Raw genomic sequence first — 16649 nt, 5'->3', positions numbered from 1 at the left:
TGTTCTCCTGATAACCCTCCAAATTTGATGCGGCAGACGTAATTGATGGTACGACACTCAAATCATGGATATGTAAGCAAGCTCGATCAGAGAGACAGATGAATTCAATCCAATTGGTTTTTATTTTGTCTTTTACAAAATCTTGGATAATTTTTTATGGTAATTCTTAGCTTTGGCAACAAATATTTCAATAACATATGGAAAAAAATGGATGAATATATATATATATAGTACGGCATAATCACGTTGACACACCGGTTCCCATCAGATCACCGAATTTAAGCAACGTTGAGCCTGGTTAGTACCAGATGGGTGACCATTTGGGAATTCTAGATGCTGTATGTGCTTTCCCCTTTATCTTGGCATTTTTTCCAGTCGTCCTGTACATACACTTGCCACTGGTATTCAATAATGTAGAATCAAGAGAGATGTGGTTGGAGATTGTGCAACTCTTGCCACAAAAAATTTCACGTGCAGGCACCCTTACGGTGGGTATCCATGGTCTGTGAAGACTGAAGGAAGCCCTGATATATATATATATATATATATATATATATATATATATATATATATAGATAGATAGATATTTTTATAATAAGGTGCAGCAAAGTAAGTATTATGGTATCCGTTTGATGTACGGTTACTAATTAATAGGAATTAGTCATCACAATATCACATTTACTCTAAGAATTTTTCTCAAAAGCTAGTAGGCCAATCTGACTGAAATTTTGGACCTTGTAATGACAAGGTGTATCAAATTAAGTATTATGGTATCTGTTTGATGCATAGTTAGGGATTAGCATTTAATGCAAAAATGAGCACAAATTTAACCATATTCAATTATCAATTTGGCATGAAGAACCCATTCTAATCAATGAGCTATAACTTATACCCGTTATTAAAGAAAAACAGTAATCCCTGGGATGATTGTACCATGACCACAGAACATATATTACACTACCCTCCATCAAAAGAAAAAAAAAATGAAGCCTTGGAAAATGGCCTCATAACAACTGAACAGATACTACATACCTACTCCAGAAAAGGCAATGCTTAGGAGGATGATCTCATGACAAACGAACAGATACTACGTTCCTCCTCCTCCCCAAATTGAGCATTAAAAGATAGTACAATAGTACAATTAATAGAAGTAATAGTATACTTTCGGCTTCAAGCAGACGGCTAATCTGCATAAATATATATATATATATATATATATATATATATATTCATCCACATACAGTACTGTTTCGCTGTATCACAGCTTATCAGTGTGGCTAGACAAGCAACTACCTCTAGCCAGGATCGAAACTCGACCGCTCAAATAACAATTGAGGCTATCGAGACTTCTAACCGTTAAGCTATTCAGCAACTACTATGCGGGTAATAAATTAACATCGTCCAAACGCCTAAGCTCGACACAAACATTATCGCTTAATATGCTTACAGCAGTTCGTATATCACTTCCCAATATGCTCAACCCAAGATAGGGAGCATTATTTGTCCAGCTTTCTGTGTTTGTCAACTTAAGTCAACATTATATAGAGAATTTAATTCTTTTTCTTTTCTCGTAATAATTCTTGTTGGCCGAGAGTTTGAATACCAAACTATAGAGTCAAAAATGACTTGGTGGCTGCATTGGAATTCTTTTAATTGGCAGCAATTATCACTTCCTACACTGATGATTACATAAGCATGAAACACTAATCTGTACATAAAAATAATTATTATATATATATATATATATATATATATATATATATATATATATATACTTTTATAATATACCACTACACTGGGTACAGACACTCATTTTTATGCTCATCTCAAAAATGGTTCAGTTTTAATTACTACACAGACATACAATTACTCAACCCACCATTCTAGTCATTATACATTATAATTTTTGTATGTAATGGTTATAATGTTGGTCTGAGCTATTTCTTTTTAACCTATATTCTTGCTCTGTATAACAGAAATTACTCTATCCTTCACGTATCCAACACACACACACACACACAGATATATATATGCACTAAGGTATCTATTCAATGAAAAAGTGCATTTCCCTATAAATGGTGGCCATTATAGCCAAAATCAGGACAGTGGCAAGAGATGAGCGTCTCAGAATTATTGTCAATGTAACACATTATACAGATGTCTGCTAATTATTGAACGACTATAAAATGGAGATTTGTATTTTATTCACGATTCCAAGTGCTGCATTTTTTTAATGATCACCCTGTATCGTTGTTAACTGCATTTTGTCCATTCCTGCAGAAATGTCTCTTAGTATTTGTTAAAGGTTTTTTTGATCGGAATTAGTGCTTTTATGGCATATCAACTCTTTTGGTGTCAAAGTAATTTTGGAAAAAGGGTTTTTATACTTCAAGTTGTTTATATTTATTCATTGCGTTTAGCTTTGTTGTTTTGTGGAAGAAAATTGTTTGTATTGTTTGGATTATTCAGACTACTGTTTTATCTTGAGTTTTACTTGCAAAATGTTTCGGTCGATGCCACCTCTGACTTTCTTGAGGTGTATAAGTTGCCATGTTAAAACAGGAAAATTATTTTTGCTTTTGTCTTTGCAAAACATGATTGAGTTTTGTAAAGGAAAAAAAAAATAATAGCGTCAATCTTTGGTGCATTTAGGTTAGGAAGCCCGTATCTTTACACAGCCTCATTTCGTAACACTAGTAATCAGAATGTGTGAATTCAAACTTAACTAATTCAAAGAAATATATAATAATAAATAAATGGAACACATATTCAACTTTTATAATTAATGATAATTCTTTGCAGTTGAAAACTGAGAGGTGGCAGTTGTGAAACGGGAGAATAGCGTGAAATGACGACTATGGCGTCTCCTAGTCTTGTCGGATTCATAACATCACTTGGATGTTAACAAGCTTCATGTGATTCTCTCATGTGGATAATCAAGCTTTGAAAACTATTGTGCAATGTTTATTTCACATTTTTTTACATCTTAGAAAAATCATTTGATTTGAAATATAAATTACTATCAAAATAGAAGGTTAATTTTTTAACCATCTATTTTGAAATATAAATTACTATCAAAATAAAAGGTTAATTTTTTTTTATCCATCTATTTTGAAATATAAATTATTATCAAAGTAGAAGGTTAATTTTTTAACCATCTATTTTGAAATATAAATTACTATCAAAATAGAAGGTTAATTTTTTTTATCCATCTATTTTGGAATATAAATTATCAAAATAGAAGGTTAATTTTTTATCCATCTATTTTGAAATATAAATTATTATCAAAATAGAAGGTTAATTTTTTTTATCCATCTATTTTGAAATATAAATTACTATCAAAATAGAAGGTTAATTTTTTAACCATCTATTTTGAAATATAAATTACTATCAAAATAGAAGGTTAATTTTTTAACCATCTATTTTGAAATATAAATTAGTATCTAACTAAACTAAATCTTATTACTTAGATAGTTAACTATCAAAGTAATAAGACTTAGTTTAGTTAGATACTAATGATGACTCAATTTGGATATACTTTAGGCTCCATTGGTACTTCAACTTTTCCATCAACATTTTCTGACCAGAGTAATTCACTCTACGGTTCATTTTTTAACCATCTATTTTGAAATATAAATTAATATAAAAACAAAAAAGTAACTTGCGAGGTTAACCAATGTTCATAAAAGAATTTTATGTATTACTGATGAGATCCCTGATGGCTCCCCAGTCAGCCTTTTTATAGTGTCTCGTTGTTTTGAGCAATGGCTCTTCAGTTTGGGCTCTAGAGTTTAGGATTACTTCGACGATTATCACTAAATGATCAGCGTTCCCAAGTGGGCTGTGGGCATTTGTTATACAATCATCGGGAACTGTGGTCAGAAACAGATCTAAAAGTGATGCATATTGTTCTTGTTAGTCTGTGGTAGGGAGTGAGCTATAGAGAAGCTATGTGTTGTGCTACCAGATGCGTCTGTGTGATTAGAGAATCCAAGTCAGTTTCTGTGGTGGACACTGAAGTCACCAAATACATGTACTTGTGCACTCGTGTCGAGAGAAAGTGCTGTACCTATGCTGTCAGAGACTTTGTTTATTAGGGTGCAGTCCTGGGTCGAGGGAGAGCGGTAGAGAAAATAGAAGTAGCTAATGTTATGTTGCATGTTTAGTCTAAAGCACATAACGACTTGATCATCTGATTCTAGTTTTGTTTCTCTAGTCAAGCGGAGGGTATTACGAATATAGACTCCAAGTCCGTGCATATGTCTGTCAGAGTCCTTACAGCAGAGTGGGAGATATCCAGGCATGCTAAAGTAGTTAGAGGGAATGGAGGAGTGTCTTGTCTAAAATATTTTGAATAACATAGTCTTTCTTCAATCTGAAACTTCTTTAGTTAAAATAAAGATTATCTGCTCTTCAAGATAAGATCAAAGTTTATTATCTGCTTCGTCTTTGGTCAGATTGAAGATATTTCTTTGCTGGAGTCATTTTAATTTTTAGATTAATTCAGAGTGCTTCTTTTCCCATAAAAACAGACCCTGTATTTAACTTTTTGGTAAATGTTACCTTACACTACAATAGAATACTGACCACTCTAATTTGTTTTTATAGGGGTATTCGAGGTCGCTGACAATGAATCTGATAATCAAATCCGTCGCAAACTTACCATTTGCATGGTACTATTTGACGCCATTTCACCGTCTTCAGTAGTGTTTTTTTACATGATGCGCACACGTGTAGTAAAGTGACTTATCACATCGCAGAGGAATCTTTAGCGGACATTTGAAATAACAAAGCTTAAAAAAAAAAAAGAAAATGTGGCTCATTTTTTTGTGCATGTTACATAGATTTTAATGCTTTCTAATTAATCTAAAAAAAGTTTTCACGAGTTTACAAAAACATTTTTATGTCTTTCATTCTTTTGGGGGGGGGTTCAATTATAGAACTTTTGTAGTTTAACCGGTGATGTTTTTCGTTCTTTTTTTTGGGGGGGGGGTATTCAACTTGTGTAGTTTTACGGGTGCTTCTGCAGTCTAATTAACCGTTTTTCCATAAGTAACACACCGACATTTACTAAGTAGAATACCGTTTAACATTTAACATTTCACAAAAATCCTGTTTACACTGAGAAGGGGGACAGTGGAAGAACGGGAGTGGTGGTGAGAACTTGATGTGTTGTAAGTTTATTTTATTAGAGGTCCTCATGGGTAAAAGTAAATAACAGGCTAATCTGTGTAATGAAAATTGTATTTGTACTTTTTACTATTGCATAAACCCTAAGCAAGGCCAAGAGTCAGTCAAGTATAAGGATTAATAAAACAATGATTATGAACGAATAGATGAGGAACACTATAGGAGTACTATTATTGATCAATGGCATGAACTGCATTTGATTACTTATGGAGTAGTATAGGATAAGGATTCGTTGATATTAGATTTAAAGATGACCAAGTTTTAAGTAGCAGGGAAGCATTACTCCAGTAATATGTTCCACAAGTATAAAGCCTTTGCAAAGAAGCTCTGTAAATAGAATTTATGCTGGTACTAGGCACAGGAAAGAGAACGGAAACTATTTCCAGTGTAGCAGAAATACGAGTTCTTACTGTGAATGTCTTACAAGGAAGAATTAAACATTGGAGCTCAGTCGAGCACCTTCTACGAGAGAGAAGAGAAAGACAATCAATGCGTCTTCTGTGAGAAAGGGGGTTGTAGGAAGGAGAAGAGAGAAGCCCAACAAGAGTTTTAGATAATTCATATAACGTAATTAAAGTAAGTCTTATTACTTTGATAGTTAGGTTTTGATATACTTTAAGTCCCATTGCTAATTCAACTTTTCATTCAGTATTTTACGGCCAGAGTAATTCACTTTAACTTTTTATGGGAGTTTTATACTCCTTAATTTATTGGACATTTAATTCTGTCTAGACTTCTTTTTCTATTCATTTAACATTGCTTTCCTCTTGTTCCAGGATGTATTTTGATATTAAGCAAACGCACTCTCCGATTGTCACAGTTCAACAGGTCAGCTACTTTCTCCAAATATCAATCTGTATGGTTTGATCTAATCATTTACTTCCAAATTTTCCTAGTCAACCCGACTCTTCTGCGATTCGAACCACATCTGCAACAATTTATCTAAAATGATGAATGTGCCATATGATCATACCAGCAGAACTGATTCGTCCTTAGGATAATTTCTATGGTGAGCATAAATTTGATATCCACAAATTAAAGAAAAACACCCAATAAACATTTTTGAATTAAAAGCCATGTTTAATTTTAAAAGAATTTCTGATGGGTAGCTTATCTGAATAAGTTCTGACAGAAAAAATAGTTTTTGGTGGATCGCTAATCTGTATAAGTCCTGAACTGTAAAGTTTGCAAACAAAGAGCAAAATTTCTTCTTGTGTAGACACAAAACATTATGTGGAAATTCTAACATGTCCAGTATGATTTATTGTGATTCCAGTTTCTGATTGGTTGTTAGCAGAGGATAGTTCTGTTTGATTGGTCAGTTCCCATCAAGCCTGTCTATAAATAGAACTTTCCAATTTTTTAAAAAATCTTATCCTATTAATTATATAAAAAATATTGCAACAAACATGTTGCAAAATTTGCCTGTAGTGACAACAAAACAAATGTAAATTCTTTATTAAGATTGTACTTTTTAATGTATATGTTGTATACTGGATTATATTACTGCAAAACTTACCTTATGTGGGTTAAATCGGCTTCATCGCTCATATCAATTAAAAAAGAAGTGTCTACAAGATACCGAATCCACAAGTCGTCTCCACTAACTGCAGATATATTCTTTTCAAGGGAGACAATTCTGCCAATATTAGCTGTTGAAGGAAAGTGTTACTGTCCTACATCACTCAATAAATGCCATGTTCAACATATAAATGAAGCCACTAATAAAAAGTCAGGATAATAAATGTTAACCTTCAAATGGCATGTATCAAAATTTGAGTCCAATTTGATCATTAATTCACAAATTACAGTTATTTAAGCAGAAATTTCTATAGCACATTTTCAAGAGATTGGAAAAATATGAATTTCGTCGGTTGATAAAGCATTGCCTTCTTAATGAGAAAAATACTGGTCAAGCAAAACAATAGCTTCGTAAATGTTAGTAAAACTGTCTTCCATCAGAAAACACTCTGCAACCTCTCTCCTACAGAAGAGACGTTGCGAGCCTATCCTTGTTTTATCTTTATTTTCATGGCAGGTGCTCGTCTGAACTCCAATCTCTGGTCTCCCCTCGCCAATCTTTCACGAAAAACACCCGTCTAGCTGAATCCACTGTGAAAAATTTCCCCCACTCTATATCTGTGCCTAAATCAAAACGTGGATTCCATGAACAAAGCTTCTTTCTTAGAACTGCACGCCTGTGGAACTCTGTTCCGTCTGCCTGCTTCCCACCGGACTACAACTTGGATGTGTTCAAGTCCAATGTTAACAAATTCCTAATGAACCGCCCCCTTAAGTAAACACTTCATCAAATCTCCACACTAACGTAATGTACTTGCAATAACCCTTATCCCTGAGTGGCTTCCGGGCCTTGATAAGTGGTGATCACTGTGCACCCCCCCCCCCAAAAAAAAACCCCCAATAGTTATGAGGTGCTATACTGATTTTATTAAGACAGGTATAAACAATAAATATAGCACTACTTTAAAATTTTAAGTTTTTCTTTCTTTGGTGGGTATAGTACAGTTTGGATGTTTTGCGGCATATCAACCTCTTTTCGGGTTAATTAATGTCGAATCCAGTTATTTTGTACAAAGTTTTTTATTCTTCAAACTCTGTATCTTCAATCGCTAGTTTGTAGTGTTTGGTTTGGTTGTTTTATAGTAGATTTTATCGTTTTTGTTCCTTGTCCGGCAGAACATGAATGAGTTTTGCAATGGGAGCGAGAAACAGGGTACAATATTAATGTTTGGTACATTTTAAGTTAGAAAACCAGTCAGGAAGTGGGGGAGATAGAAAGAGAAAGGAGAAAATGGGAAGAAGAAAAAGGTGGGATGTTGTTTTTATTTTTGGCTTTGCAGAACATAAGTTTTGCAAAAGGAAGTAGAAAAACAAAAAGCATCACTTTAAGTGCATTTCGTCTCAAGAAGCCAATATCTTCAGATATCCTGATCTTCTGGTAGCACCAGCAGTACGGTTTCAGTGGCACAACCATTAATGATAAAGCCTATATATATATATATATATTCCAGGTTAAAAATATCCAAAAGCAAAAAACCATTGAATTTTAACGAAGTACTCAATTTACAAGAGCAAGATATTATTTTATTCAATTTAGATAAACAAAATTACCATAAGTCGCTACAATAATAGTATATTATTGCCTGACGATATCTTTTAAAACTAAAATAGATTTATTGTAGGGAATTATGGTAATTTTGTTTACCTAAATTGAATAAAATTATATATATATATACAGACACATGCACACACACACATATATATATATATATATATATATATATATATATATATATATATATATATATATAAGAGAAAGAAAATAAAAACTGTAAGTTGAACTTTACAATCAAAACTTATTGTTCGACTGAATACTCCAAAAAACAATTTACAAAGACCTTATTCCACGGAGTTTCAAAGAATACTATTCTTGCTATTCTTCTCATCAGAGGACAGAAAGAAATCAGCAAATTATATTTGTAGCAATGCTAGAATTTGCTGGTTATGGCATTAAGTGAAACCGCAATTGCAATAAATTGACAAAAAAAAATAAACAAGTAAAAAAATGTTGTATATGCAAAAAAAAAATAAATAAATAAAATAAAAACAAACCACGCATAATATTTCAGCTTGCATAAAAACTCTTTCTAGTTCTTTAGAGAGAATGGAGTCCAAAATTAAATCCAGTTTAATTATGCATATACTCCGGTTGGAAAGTTTGCAAAGCAGCCGAAATAATGGAAATTGTTTTTTTTTCGGACAGTACAATAGTTCAAAAAGAAGTTGATCTCCAGTCAAATGGGATCGATAAATGAAAAGAAGAGAAAAACAGCAATTCATCTTTTATCGTCGGCTTAATTAGAAAAAGTGATTTCAGATTAAAATTTTAAAGAATTAAGATCAGGCTAAGAAAAAATAACATCATCCGTGAAAGATTGTATTACTCTGACCGAATATTGTCTAGACAGACCGAAACAATACTTTCTGTAAAGTGTTAAATTCAATGTTACTATTAAATGTTTAGGGGAGTGAGGATTGAAAATGATGATAATGATGACAAAATAATAATAATAATAATAATAATAATAATAATAGTAATAATAATAATAATAATAATAATAATAAATGAAAGGTAATGCTAATAATAGTATAGTCAATGGTCATGTGCAAGAAAAAAATAATAATGATAGTAATAATGAAAATAATAACAGTAAAACCACTAATAATCATAACTATCTTAGTAATAATAGTAACAAATTTAGTAGTAATGATAAAAAAGAAAAAACGGTAATAAAGATAGCGATAATTATATTAATAGCTATTAAAATACTACCAATAAAAAAAAATAATATTAGACATAAACATAATAGCAACAGTGATAGTGATAGGAATGATGATGTCAATAACATAGCGATACTAATAAAAAGCGACAAAGATACATATATATATACTAGCAGAAGTACCCGTCGTTGACTGGGTTCAAAAACAGCTTACAGAAAATGGACTGTGATTGATGAAAGTATGATAGGTTATGAAAAGGAGGGGGATGTAAAGAGATAGTTTTTGATACTCAAAAATTTCACCCTAAGCAAAATATGATGAAAGTAGAGATAATTTTCGCGAAAATATATTTTTTATATCAACTTTGTTTCCATCTGTTGCCAAGAGTGACCAACAAAATGATGTTTCCTTACAAACAGAAAATGTTATATATATAATAATATAAATATACAAGAAATAACTGTTACCATAGTCAATAAAAGTTACTTTTATGGTAGAAATGTTCATTGGATTGTATTTTTAAGTAGTTTGTAAACAATTTTTTTTTAATTCATGAACCGGTTTAAAAAAAATTTAAAATTGCAGCGACTTTGAAATGGACAGCCCCGTTTTCAATTTGAAGGAGAGGCACCTGAGCATTCTGTGTTAACAATTTAAGAGTTCCGTCAACGTAAGGAATATTCATAAACATATTTTAATGTTTCCGTTATTTTGTGTTTGAGGAATATTCGATTATGGCATGTGTAGCTTATATAAAAATTCATTTAAGTAGTTATCACCTCAAATTTCGTTTTAATTTCGGTTCACTGAAATTATTTACAGTAAAGCGCATAAAAACTATTTAAAAAAAAAAACATGAACTGAACCTTTATTGACTATGGTAACATTTATTTCTTGTATATTTTTTTTTCGGGTAGTCGTTTGTTGGCTAAACACTCTTATAAAATAATATCGACAAAATATCGAAAAACAAAGAAACAAAAACAGTTTTGAAAAATAAGGAAACTTTACTTACTTTAGTAAAATAATCCGAAACAGCAAAATGGGATATTACAAAAGTAAACACGTGATTACTTTAGTTTTTTAAAGCAAAGAATCGATATAAAGGTGAATAAGATGAAAATGGCGCCCTTTTCAAGCAGAACAGCTTCGTTTAAGTTTTACCATATTAAACGGTGTAATATTGCGCCGTCGGATTCAGGGTTGTACTATTGTAATGTAAAGAACACGCAGAAAGGGTTGTAATCAACTGAATTTCTTCTAGTACACTGACAAAAAAAGCTTAAAAGGATATATAAATAAAAATAAAAAGGTTATGTAAATGTTTTTAAAAAAACACATAATCACGTGAGCAGGATTTTTTCCTTCTTTTCACACGATAACAAGTAACATTTTTATTTTTTATTATTTATCTATCTATCTATTTTCGAAAGAGTTCCAAGTGCAAATGGAGAAGGAAAAAACAAAGTTATGCAAAATTTGTGCCAAGAATTGTCTAAAGTTCCGACTGTTTTTTTGGCTTTCACTGTAATAACGTGAATTTATTAGGTGAATTCATTCGACACAATATGATCCAACTCAAAAAAATAAATAAAAGCTAACGTGAATTAAGATTAAAGTGAAGGTGTTATTGTGGCCCCTAACCCCTTTTAAAAAACCTTGTTAAACTTTGTGACATATTTACATTCTATGGAGGTCAGGCACGAACGAACACCCCATAATTTTATTATACCATATTACTTCAAACTGAAACATAATTATCAAAGTATACTTACGCAAATAGATATGAAAAGTCTTTGTTAAAGTTTGTGCTATATTTCCATTGAGTACAGGTGCAAATGCAGATCCCACAATTTTTATGAACCACCGTTCAGCCAGATAAAACATACCCATTCCTGATCCTCGATACATCTTCTATCATTATATGTAATCAGTTTTTTAAAATAGTCAACCATATAGGTGCCTATTCGTGATCACACACACACACACACACACACACACACACACACACACACACACACACGTTCAGCTTTATATTATAGAAGATATATAAATGAATATATACATACAAATGAATATATATGAATATATATATATATATACATATATATATATATACATACACATATATATATACATACATACACATATATATACATGCATATATATATATATATATATATATATATATATATATACGAGAGAGAGAGAGAGAGAGAGAGAGAGATAAATATGTATAATTTAGGAATACTATTTATCATAATATGTAAAAATTTTAATTTTAATAGCCGATGGTGATATAGATTATCTCTATAATGCTTAAGATAAAAGCAATAAACTAGACATGACAAGAGGATAAAGTCCGGTAAAGTGGGTTGAAAAATTATAAGAAGAAGAATGTATATTGGAAAATCAGCTCATTTCTTGTATTGATCACATTCTTGGATTGAGGAGACGTTATTATCCTAACTGCCTCAGAAAGGTAAAGGTTACAATATTTAGATCCAGGGGTGCAAGATTGCGATTTACATACTCCAATTAATTGAGAAGCGAATATTCTTAGATTTAATTTTTTTAATTAGAGTAGTCAAAGAAGTTCCCTGGTTGCTATTTGTGTTTTATTACTAAATGATGATCTGTGATTAGAGATTCTCTGCTTTATTAAAGTAGAAGTGGATCCGATGTATGTGTATGTTTTGGGTGCATTTCGGATACTGTTGTTGGTATTTAGTATTAAATTGTTTTTAAGGTTATGATAGGAGGTGAATTAAACTGAATATATATATGTGTGTGTGTGTGTGTGTGTGTGTGTGTGTGTGTGTGTGTATTACTCTGTTGCCAAAAATACATATCAAGCACATACATATTATAGATGACCATGCACACATACCAAACCAATCTTTAAAACAAAATCTATTACTTAATATAACTGAAGAGTTAATTTTAGAGCAATTCTTTCTCAATTATATCTAATTTATTGAAAATTTTTTTTGGGCAAACAAAGAAAGTTTGGATGATGCATGGTAATGTTTACAAAGAAAAAATCATCTGCCCATGTCATTTAATGTTACCAAGAATGTATATTGCAAATCTCATTATGATAGGTTCATTAGTTTAGGGGAGTTTATTCGGTACAATTATATATAATAATAATAATAGTATATAATAAGTTGTATATATATATATATATATATATATATATATATATATATATATATATTACTAGAGCATCACCATTTATGAAGACGAAAGGCCACTCGAGGATAAGGGTGTCAGGTCGACAGTGAGACAACACCATGATGATTGGTAATGATGATAGTGATTGAGCAGAAATTGATTATTTAAGAAAACGTTTCAACAAGAATTTGTTGACAAACATGTTGAAGTAAGCTGGGAAATAACCCTGTAGTATTGTGTTCCACAGATGGGTAGTTCTAAACAGGAACTTGTGTTCATTGAAGTTTTGTTTAGTTATTTGGTAGAGAGAGAGAGAGAGAGAGAGAGAGAGAGAGAGAGAGAGAGAGAGAGGGGGACTACAGACAGTGGTTGTACCTAGACGAGTTTTTCTTGTGAATGTTTTAGGAGGAGCATAGATTGAATCTTGGTCGAGCAGCTGCCATGAAAATAACCATTAGTGTAGAACAATACTAGCAACGTCTCTGTCAGAAAGAGATAGTAGGGAGAATAAAAAGGAATCATTTCCTAAATTTCGAAGTCGGATTTTTACACTGTGCTAACAGAAATGTGTGCTCTGAGCAACACCTCCCCATATATATATATATATATATATAAAATAAATTCCACAGCCATACAACGTCGCAGCCCACAAGAGGCATGACAGTCAACTCGAGTTTCGCCCTCATTTTGGCTCATCAGTTAGACATATCTGAACTCGGGATTCGAAACCCGAGCCTCTTGCATGCGAGGCAAGCACTATACTAACTGACCAAACGCCCCGCACACAAGAATTTCTATTAACCAACACAGATCAAGCAAACCGCGCCGAAATCCGACTGTGAAATGAACCTACTTCATCTCGACAAGGGACGTGGTCATCCAACCAGCTAATAACCCCAAGCCGATATCTCACAATATATATATATATATATATATATATATATATATATATATATATATATATATATATATATTAAACTTCATATATAGAAATGTATTTTTTCAGTTGAAATTACACTCAAAAGATAACTCTGAAGGATCGTCATAGACAGGTACGTATGCTAGTATCAGTACAGATACATGCTTTTTTAAATGTTTTTTTCTTTTGTGCCTTGTATATGGTCAATGTCTTTTAGGGATACATCAAGAGAGACTGAGAAAGGATAATAATACAATTAATTAAAATCATGAAAGAAGATGTTAGAAAGGGTTGAGTATTTGAATCTTTAAAAGACGGCGCATCCATCCTATGGAGGCCAGGCGCAAACGCAGACACCACAATTTATTATACCATCCCTATTTAAAATATACTTATCAAAGTATTATTATGTACATCTATATCAAAAACACTTGTAAACGTTTTTTTTTAAATTTTGAAATTGTTTATTTCCATACTTCGTGGACCAGCCGCGAACACAGACCCTACAATTTTAATGAACCACCATTCTGCCAGATCAAACATATCCATTCCTGTGTCTCGATACATCTTCTATCATTATATGTAATCAGTTTTCTATAATAGTCAACCATATAGAAGCCTATTCATGACCAGACACACACACTGACGTTCAGCTTTATGTTATATATATATATATATATATATATATATATATATATATATATATATATATATATATATATATATATAGAGAGAGAGAGAGAGAGAGAGAGAGCACCAGAAAAAAATGAAGAACGATAAAAGAACGATTTTAATGAAAAAGTGGAGAAAACTGATTCGACAGAAATAGAGAGAGGTAGAAAAGCGCGGAAAAGATATGAAAAAATGTCATTACATTTAGTAAATATGACAACGACCCGAGAAAAACTAAGAAAAAACTTCATCAAATAAAATGGGGGAAGTAGGGCGAGAGAAAAACGATGAAGAATAAAAGATGTATCCATTTTACAGAAAACAATTTTGAAATTTTTAATGCTGTTGTCTGCTTTACGGCATTTCAACACCGGTTTGAGATGTTTATTGCTGAAGTATCACTGAAAAGTGTTCAATATAAGTATCATTATAAATAAATATGATAAGATTATCATTATATGGAAATGGATATATGAATAAATATGATATTCTCATTATATGTAAATAAATATATAAGTAAATATGATATTATTATAATATGTAAATAAATATATAAATATGATATTATTATTATATGCAAATGAATATATAAATAAATATGATATTATTATTATAAGTAAATGAATATATAAATAAATAGGATATAATTATATGTAAATGAATATATAAATAAATAGGATATAATTATATGTAAATGAATATATAAATAAATAGGATATAATTATATGTAAATGAATATATAAATAAATATGATATTATTATTATAAGTAAATGAATATATAAGTAAATATGATATTATTATTATATATAAATGAATATATAAATAAATAGGATATAATTATATGTAAATGAATATATAAATAAATAGGATATAATTATATGTAAATGAATATATAAATAAATAGGATATAATTATATGTAAATGAATATATAAATAAATAGGATATAATTATATGTAAATGAATATATAAATAAATAGGATATAATTATATGTAAATGAATATATAAATAAATAGGATATAATTATATGTAAATGAATATATAAATAAATATGATATTATTATTATAAGTAAATGAATATATAAGTAAATATGATATTATTATTATATATAAATGAATATATAAATAAATAGGATATAATTATATGTAAATGAATATATAAATAAAAATGATATTATTATTATATGTAAATGAATATATAAGTAAATATGATATTATTATTATATGTAAATGAATATATAAAAAATAGGATATAATTATATGTAAATGAATATATAAATAAATATGATATTATTATATGTAAATGAATATATAATAAATATGATATTATTATTATTATTTGTAAATGAATATATTAATAAATATGATATTATTATTATATGTAAATGAATATATAAATAAATATGACATTATTATTATATGTAAATGAATATATTAATAAATATGATATTATCAATACATGCAAATGAATATATAAATAAATATGATATTATTATTATATGTAAATGAATATATAAATAAATATGATATTATTATTATATGTAAATGAATATAAAAATAAATATAATATTATTATTATATGTAAATGAATATATAAGTAAATATGATATTATTATATGTAAATGAATATATTAATAAATATATTATTATTATATGCAAATGAATATATAAATAAATATGATATTATCATTATATTTAAATTAATAGATAAATAAATATGATATTATTATTATATCTAAATTAATATATAAATATGATATTATTCTCATATGCAAATGAATATATAAGTAAATATATTATTATATGTAAATGAATATATAAAAAATATGATATTATTATCATATGTAAATGAATATATAAATATCATATTATTATTATATGTAAATTAATATATAAATAAATATGATATTATTGTTATATGTAAACAAATATATAAATATCATATTATTATTATTATATGTAAATGAATATATAAGTAAATATGATATTATCATTATATGTAAGTGAATATATAAATAAATATGATATTATCATTATATGTAAATGAATATATAAATATGATATTATCATTATATGTAAATGAATATATAAACAAATATGATATTATATTACATGAAATGAATATATAATATGATATGATAAAATTAATATTATATGCAAACGAATATATTAACAAATATGATATTATATTATACGTAAAGGAATATATAATATTATATCATAACATTAAAAATATGATAGGGTTATTATCATATGTAAATATATAAATAAATATGATAGGATTATTATTATATGTAAATGAATATATAAGTAAATTTATATGATATGAGGTGCCGGTAGTTAAATGTGTACTGGCACGGATTGAAATCTTGGTGTGCCAAGTTTGGTT

General features: G+C 29.4%; 1 protein-coding gene and 1 pseudogene across 9 annotated transcripts in view; one reads left to right on the top strand and one right to left on the bottom strand.

Moving 5' to 3' along the window:
- The window catches only part of LOC145297652 (N-acetylated-alpha-linked acidic dipeptidase 2-like), a 1311662-nt gene that overhangs the window by 863933 nt on the left and 431080 nt on the right, over positions 1–16649 (bottom strand). The gene's annotated exons all lie outside the window — the stretch shown is intronic.
- On the top strand, positions 229–345 carry LOC145301524 (5S ribosomal RNA; annotated as a pseudogene).

This window comes from Euprymna scolopes, chromosome 18 (genome assembly GCF_053919585.1).
Source record: "Euprymna scolopes isolate OS-2025 chromosome 18, ASM5391958v1, whole genome shotgun sequence".
Taxonomy (NCBI): Eukaryota; Metazoa; Mollusca; class Cephalopoda; order Sepiida; family Sepiolidae; genus Euprymna; species Euprymna scolopes.
The sequence above is the reverse complement of the archived record's forward strand: the minus strand, read 5'-3'. Positions and strand labels throughout refer to the sequence as shown.